Source organism: Osmerus eperlanus, chromosome 17, assembly GCF_963692335.1.
Source record: "Osmerus eperlanus chromosome 17, fOsmEpe2.1, whole genome shotgun sequence".
NCBI lineage: Eukaryota > Metazoa > Chordata > Actinopteri > Osmeriformes > Osmeridae > Osmerus > Osmerus eperlanus.
The window spans coordinates 6201697-6209926 of record NC_085034.1 but is presented as its reverse complement, the minus strand read 5'-3'; positions in this window follow the sequence as shown (position 1 = coordinate 6209926).

Below are 8230 nucleotides of genomic sequence, written 5' to 3'. Positions count from 1 at the left end.
CTAGTTCCTGGTTCATTTGGGGAGGTAAAGGTGTTCGATATTGTTTATCACCCATGTGTAGTTTCCAATCTTCCTACAGTCCACCAAATTGAACTAACGACGAGTGCTTTGGCCAGGCACCATTCAGACAGCATTTGAGTGCTACTTTCCCCGTGTTCAGCCATGGAGCCAGGATATCAGCAAAACCAGGCTTGACAATCTGGTTTGACGGCATTCCATTCCTGATAAGTCAGCGTGCTGAAAACTCCAAAACGAACAACCCTGAAAGGGCCCACAGCTTCCAATTGAGCCAGTGGAATGGTGTAAGAGTCTAGTTGTTTGTCCTATGGCTCCAAAAGTCCTTTGAAAAAAACCTTGACAACAGACCAATGACTCCGGGTGGGTCCGCTATTGCTTCTTTACCTCACTGATCACCATTGTCTAGGCCTGCAGACAGGGTCGTTCTCTATATGGCTGCAAAGTGCTTTACAAATTGCCTAGTTGGACTGGCTTTTGTTAAGTGATGCAGAGGTAATGCCAATACATCTGTTGTTTGCAGAAATGGACCTGAGTGATTTCAGTCTCTGGGCCAAGACTATCGTGGCATCAATCACCTTGCTCCCTCAAAGCTCTCTTCAGCCTCCTGCTGCAATGCAGTAACTAGAAGTAAGAAGTGAATGTGCTTTCTGTGGCATTAAAGACGCACGCACATGCACATGCACATGCACATGCACATACACTCACACACACACACACACACACACACACACACACACACACACACACACACACACACAGACCAGCCCCAAACAAGTAGACTTGTACTGCAGTACAGTACAGAGGCAGTGTGGCAGCAGTTTGCTTTGCGTACGCAAAAAAACCCTCCCCTCTCTAGCATGTGTAAAGTCTGCCTGGCCACCTTCACTGCTTCCTCCCCCCCACCCTCCTGCTGGACTGGCACATTCAGCAGATGGAAGCACCAGTCATAACACAACCCTGTGTGTGTGTGTGTGTGTGTGCGTGTGCACAGGGTGAGGACACGGCCCACACAGTCCAGGCCTTTTATAGACCTGTGCCCACGCGCCACTGCCCACCCGCGGATGATGAAGTGTCAGGGGTGGGGGCCGCTCAGAGGCTGGGCACACGCACCTCCGTGCCCAGAGGGTTAGATTAGACCCATGACCGCTGGTCGGGGGCTAGGCTGGTGGTGGCAGCATGCCCGGGTGTCTGAGGAGAGGAGGAGAGGACCTTAATTGGGCACATCGTGGGTGGTAGTGGGGGTGGGAGGGGGGTGGGAGGGGGACACAGGTCTCCACCAGCCACCTTTTAGCTTTCACAAGGGGGGCATAATGAAGAGAAATAGAGGGAGTTTGTGAGGCTGGTCTGTAATGGGTACTTTGATGGAGTTTTAGCAAGCTATATGCTAATGCTGTCAAAGTCTTTGCTCTGCTGTAGGGAAAGATATACAGAGAGAAGTCTGATATTCAGAGGTTTTGTGTGTGTGTGTGTGTGTGTGTGGAGCATAGAGGAACTCAGGGTTTTGTGTGTGTGTGTGTTTCTTGGCTCCCAATCAATATATCTTTTGATTAAATAAAGTTCAAGATTGAAACTGTCTGGTCCAATCTTCTGGGATTCGATGATATCCATCTGCACTTTTGTCTCCTCTACAAAAAATATCTTTACATGATAGATTTTGCTGTTAAGAGACATCTTCCATCCACACAGTATTTTATAAAAGGCATTTCAGGCTGAGGAGGAACGTTAAACCAAAGAAGCATAGTGGTTAGTCACAACTTGGAGTGAACTCAAGTTCCATGGAGCATGTCTCTATGGTTTACATTCTCCTAATCCAGAACAGCGTGGCCACAATGTACAAACAGGGTCTATCACAGTGTGGGGGGGCAGAGGTGCGTGTGTGAGAATGTTGGTGGTGGTAAGGGGGGGGGGGGGGGGGTGGAATGCTGAAGAGTGTGTGCGTGTGTTGGGGGGAGGTCTGTGGGTTTGTGTGTTTGCGCGTGCTTGTGTCTAAGTGTGTACGCTTGTGTGTGTTTGTGTAGGGGGGGATGTGGGGGGGGGGGACTCAAGACAATATAGTTGTGTTGATGGAGGTGTGACATGGCTATCTTGCCAATCGCAACATGGCTTTGGCCACCAGTCAAGCAGTCACACCCCCAAAACCTTCAGCCAAGTACAATACGTCTGTGTTCAAGAAGAACCACCTAACACTTTGTGTAATCACGACATGTAGGTCTTAATTCTTTAAGAGTTAAACCAACAGATGTGGGCCTCTCTGGTTAAACTATTATTCTCAGGAAGGCGGCCAAAAGGAGTAAGAATTGGATACTGTTGGCTGCTAGAGTCCTAGACTTAATCCAGAACTTTTTCTCTCAATTAGATTTACAGTACTTCCTTTGCATTGAGTAAAAATAAAGCCCTTCGAGGTCCTGGACATGATTTAAAGGCAATTGAAAGTGCTAATCTTATCATGCTTCCAGTGATCATGGAGAGCTAGACGTGAGAAGGAGATTTTTTGTGTCTTTTGGCCTGTGTGTGACACAGCGTTGATGGACTAAGAGGAGGTAATGACTAGGTATCAGATGCGTCCACTGTTTTCCAGGACTGCTTGGCCCATCAAAGCCTATTGGCTGAGAGGAGGTGAAACTCTCAGCCAAGGTCCAGTCCATTCCACCAACTCTGTAAATCACAGAGAGACTTTTTGAAGGGTCGGGAAGATTCACTTTTAAGCATTCAGCCAATGACACAAACAAAAACAAAAAAAACATTCATACACCAAACACATCCTTCACATGCGTACACATGCTCTATCTATTGCACACACACACTTTGCCTCACTCCCCCCCCCCCCCCCCACACACACACACACACACACACACACACACACACACACACACACACACACACACACACACACACACACACACACACACACACACACACACACACACACACAATCCCAACAGCTTCTCCCTTCATCCCGGTCCCAGCTTGCTGTCAACCCTCTCGCTGCTTTTTGCATTTCATGGAGCATTGCAAACACCGGTCTCCATCCCCCTTAGACTGGAGGACGGATGAGCCAGTCTCATTATCATTCATTACAGGATTTACACAAGGCTGAATACCTCACTCCCCGCTGTATCAAATAGCCTGCTTAAGCACAGTTGGCGTTGCACACAAACGCAACACTCGCCCCACTGTCTGTCGGGCACATCCAAAACGCCCGACGTGACCGATCGAACGCAAGCGGTTCAGTTGCCCTCGCTAAGCCCTGGGCTCCTGTGCCTCACACACGCACTTTAACGGCGCTCGGCAGGAGCGAAAAGGCTTTGATCGACCCGGTGATAGGGGCCCGTGGCTGCGACTGCGTGTATCAGAGGGGCCCGGCCGTAAACACATCGCAGGAGATGAAAAGGGGCCCGGTCTCCCTGCCCCTCTGTACAGAAGCGCTCTGTGATCAGCGAGGGCCGTGCGGGTCGAGGGGCCCATTAAGCTTTCAGCGTTTCTCATCCGACAGGCTGGAGAGCCGCCTCGCTGACCTCCCGCTCGTCTGTGACTGGGCTCTGGAAGTCTTTAGCGCCGTCTCGCTCTGAGCGATGGCGGCGTGAGGGAAATGAGAACGCTCGGAGAGACAACATCAACAGTGACCAGTGGCTGCGTGTCACGAATGAGGTAGCAGCTGGCTGAAAAACATTGTCTTGGACTTTACGACGTGAAGTAGACTCTACTTCAAGCAAGGACTCCGGATGTTGACTGTCAGTTTCTCGTATCTCATGCGGCGACCTGTTTACATATATGTATACAAGTAAAGATGTAGGTTTGGCCACGGCTGGGACTGGGAATAGGACTAGGGCTAGGACTAGGACTGGGGTTAGGGCTGTGTGTACCATGTCTTAGACCTTAACAGAGAGAGATCAGAAGCTTCCCTCAGCCCTGTTGTTTGAGGCGCTTATATAACTGCAGTTTACGAGACCATAGGGATGTGCTTTACTGTACGTTTACTGGGCATCCTAAAGAGGCATCTGTGAGTAAGTGTAATGAGATGTTATACGATAAGTCTAGGCGCTGGGAGGCGTGTGTGTATGTCTCTCGTGTGTGTGTGTTTGCGTGCGGGCGTGTGCACGTGTATGAGTGTGTGCTGCACTGATGCACTGTAATGATCCTGCCGTCTGCATCCACACATGGGCCTGTTGAGAGGAGAGCCTGGTTCCATGTGGGCCGGTGTTGGGGGTACGGCCAGAGGCGGCCAGACTCGTCTCCCTGCTCTGTAATCAGACAGCTCTCTCTCTCTCTCTCTCTCTCTCTCTCTCTCTCTCTCTCTCTCTCTCTCTCTCTCTCTCTCTCTCTCTCTCTCTCTCTCTCAGAGCGAGGTGGGAAAGCTCCCGTTACGAGCCTCTCCCTAATGAGGAGGAATCTAACGAGGCCCGCCAAAGCCACAGGTGACACTGATGTGTGTTTATACGATGGGTTCACTGCCTGTGTGTGTCTGTGTTGTGTGTGTGCATAATGTCTGTAAACAGTGAGCGTGTGCCGTGTTTGTTTGTGTGTATAGTAAGTGTGTGTGTGTGTACAGTGTGTGTGCGTTTGTGTGTGTGAGTGTGAGTTTCACATTTACAGCATGCAGATGGGGGACTAAGGGCTGCGTTTAATGCAGTGCTGTGTGAAATGTAGGTTAATGAGACTAGATGGGTCGGCCTGTACTGTAGACTAGCTTGGGTATTTATTATATAAGTCAACATGAGTCCTGTAGCTTCTCCTTGAATGTTTACTGTTCTAAATAGTCCTGATACTAATATGAACCACATTGCCTTGGATGGTGGCTAATGCTAGCATGACTAGTCTGGAAGACAACATTCGTTTGGTGTCTATTCAGGGGCAGCCTAGCCGAGTGCTTTCTTACAAGCTTAATACTATAAGAGGACAGGTTCTTTTTTTGCAGCAACATGCCTGGCAGTGGATGTTGGCAACAGGGAATACTTTTACCGTGTAAGGCCAGGTCATAGAAGGCCCTGACTGGTGTTTGTGAGAGGCAGTCTGTGCCAGGGTAAGCCACCAAGGAATGTGATCTGATGCAGCGCCTTGCTAGAGAAACGTGCCTCTGAACTTCCCTTAACGGTCTCTCGCCGCGTCCCAGTGACGCACCTCAGGGGTGCAGTTTGTCATATTTGGAGATGAAAAAGACACAGAGATTATCTTAGCCTCGCCAAACGGTTGTCCGTCATGTAAAGCAACTTCGGACACCCCTGTCTCTGTGTGTGTGTGCGTGTGTTTGGAGTGGTTTATTGTGTTTTTGTTCTGCTGCAGAGCCTGTCGTCTGCGTTTATGTTTTGACATTCTCCTCAGACAGTTCAATACACACCAAGTACAACGCTCGCAGTCATGACAATAGTCATAATAATAATGGAACATTCATAATGTGTTCATTTAGAAGATGCTTTTATCCAGAAGAGGCATGCAGGGTGGGATTTGAACCCGCGGCCTTCTGATCTGTAGTCCAACTCTCTACCACTGAGCACAGAAATCCACCTGGTGTGTGACCTCCTGCCCCCCCGATGGCAGACCAATCCCCACAGCTTGGAGGGTTCACAACCAGTACCAAGAACATCGCTGACCGTGGATTTCCTGTCTAACACTCGTGCAGAACCCCGGCCCTAACTGATAGCATGTGTGACCTTCGGAAGATCCTCCTGATCTTCGTCACGTTCTGTCAGCCTAGACCGTTCTGTCAGCCTAGACCGTTCTGTCAGCCTAGAGCGGGCCATGCTGCCCTGCATTAGACCCATGGTTTCTCATCTCCCCTTATCTCCAGAGGCCTGTAGTAACAGCAGAGTGTGTTTTGTAATGATCCGTTCTTTAACAGTACTCCCTCGTGGTTGGTTTCGACTCATACCTGGGTTGTGACGGTTGCTTCCTCCCTACAGCGATTTATGGCCGGAGTCTGTCTCTTTCATGTTATTCTTCCCTGTAGGCCACAGTAGATAGTCAGTCACTCTAGTGTGCATCGCTGGCGCTGCGTGTGGGTCGAGGAGGAGAAGATTGGACTTGAGCTCCACTAGAACTTCATCATGTCCAGCTGTGAAACCCAAGAACTGCAGGGAAATGATCTTCCTCCAAAAGACGCCGTGGGAGAAAAAGTACACACATGTGGCTCGATGGGGGAAGACTGGAGCAAAAGGCAGAGAGAGGAATCTGGTTGTTCTTTAGGAGTTTATTTTATACCACTTTAGCGGAAGGAATGAGGGTTCCTTGTTCAAAGCAGTTTGTAAGTCCACATCTTTGAGCCTGTGGAAGGGTAAAACTTGTATTTTTGCCAAGCCGCCCCACTTAAGTGAGGGCCTGGGGATAGTAGGGTGTTTGTGTTACACACTGATCACATGGGTGGCGTGGAAAATGGGTTCCTTCCCTGTCTGAGTGAAAGGATGAGTGGATGAATGGCTGAAAGGTATAACAAGAGTGACATAAAGGCTTGATAACTTCATGACATAATGACTGAATGACAGTAATATCCTTGTTTTTCATCAACCACAGATGTATTTGAGTAAACAAAGGACTTTTGAATTGAATAACTGATGGAGAGAGGGCCTGACTGACTGACTAAGTGACTGACTGACGGACTTAGTGATGGAGTGACTAAGTGAGTGATTGTCAGGGGAGGCCAGAGGGGCTGTGGGGCAACAGTTAGAGGAACAGGAAGTATCAGCATTGTCCGTCCAGAATGCTAGGGGATTTCCTGGCTACAGACAAGCAGGATGGCTCTTTGATTCATTGTAGTACTGCGGCTGTGTTTACATTCACACCCCCCGCATGTGCCTCCTGACCCATTCTGGGAGGGAGGGGAGAAAACATGGAAGTCTAGAACATTATTCTTAATGGGTGTTTATAACTGGGACTCTGGAGAAAGGGATTCTTCTAATTCCTTATCCCGCTGCCCCTGCACACACACACAATGCTCCAACTCAAATAAGCTTCAATTGCTTTGGTGGTGCAAGAAAGGATTGTTTCAATCAGCTTGACAAGTACTGAGGCATGCTTCTGCTTCCCGAGTTCAGGAGGCCTGCTCTTAGGTCCTGACTTTACAGCTCACTACTCTGATATGACACAGATATGGACCAGAGGGCGGAGGACCAAACTATTCCCATGACTCTCCTGTTTTCGGTGTATGTGTGTGTGCGTGTGAGTCAGCTGTGGAACAGTCAAAGGTTGACTAGGGAGCAGGAATCCATCTTTGGAGGCCTCTATTCTGAAGTGTGTGTGTGTGTGTGTGTGTGTGTGATAGGGAGGGAGAGAGAGAGAGTAAGAATGTGTGTTTATGTACACTCTTAAAGCATTGTTTGATGTATGTCTATACTACAGGCCTGTGTCCTCTCTGTGTAGGCAACACACACGTGTGTGTGTGTGTCTGTATGGGTGTGTTTACACTCTCTCCATGTCCGTGTGTTTGTATTAGCTGAGTGTGTGTTTTCCTTTCCGTGTTATCCGATGTGTGGCTGAGCGATAGCTCTCACACACACGCAGGTGCGTGACTATCAGTCTCCCCAGGGTGGTGTTTGGATGAGGGGGGGGGGGCGGGGGGGCCGGGGGGGGAGGTGGGGGGGGTACACTGACCCCTGTTATCTCTCCCACCCCTGTCTGTTTGTTTTCACAGCGAGGGCGAGCCGTGTCTTGACGTCAGGTGTCATACTGCTGCGTGTGTTTCATGTAACCAGGCACCCTGCTGCTCCTCCCTCACCAGGCGGGGGGTCCCTGGAAGATAAACAAACACACCCCAGCAGAAGAGATGGGACGTGATGTTTCTGTTATTGGCTGAATAATCCTGCTGTTGGGACTTAATCATACTGACGTGTTAGGGAATGTCTGGCTTAATAGGGAGTCAGGTGGCTGAGCGGTGAGGGAATCGGGCTAGTAATCCGAAGGTTGCCAGTTCGATTCCCGGTCATCCTTGGGCAAGGCACTTCACCCTACTTGCCTCAGGGGAATGTCCTTGTACTTACTGTAAGTCGCTCTGGATAAGAGCGTCTGCTAAATGACTAAATGTTAATAACCTCGATGGTTGTGTTGTGGCTTGTGCCGACATTACGCGGGCAAAGCCTCAGGTGAAACCAAAAAATGGTCTCCAATGAGTCTAATTGATACCAGTCGGGTGTTGCTGTCATAAATCAAAGCTCCGTTCTAAGTGAGAACAGCAGAGCAGTGTGGTTCTGTGCAGGTGGAGGTGCTGGTGGAGACGGTCCTGTCC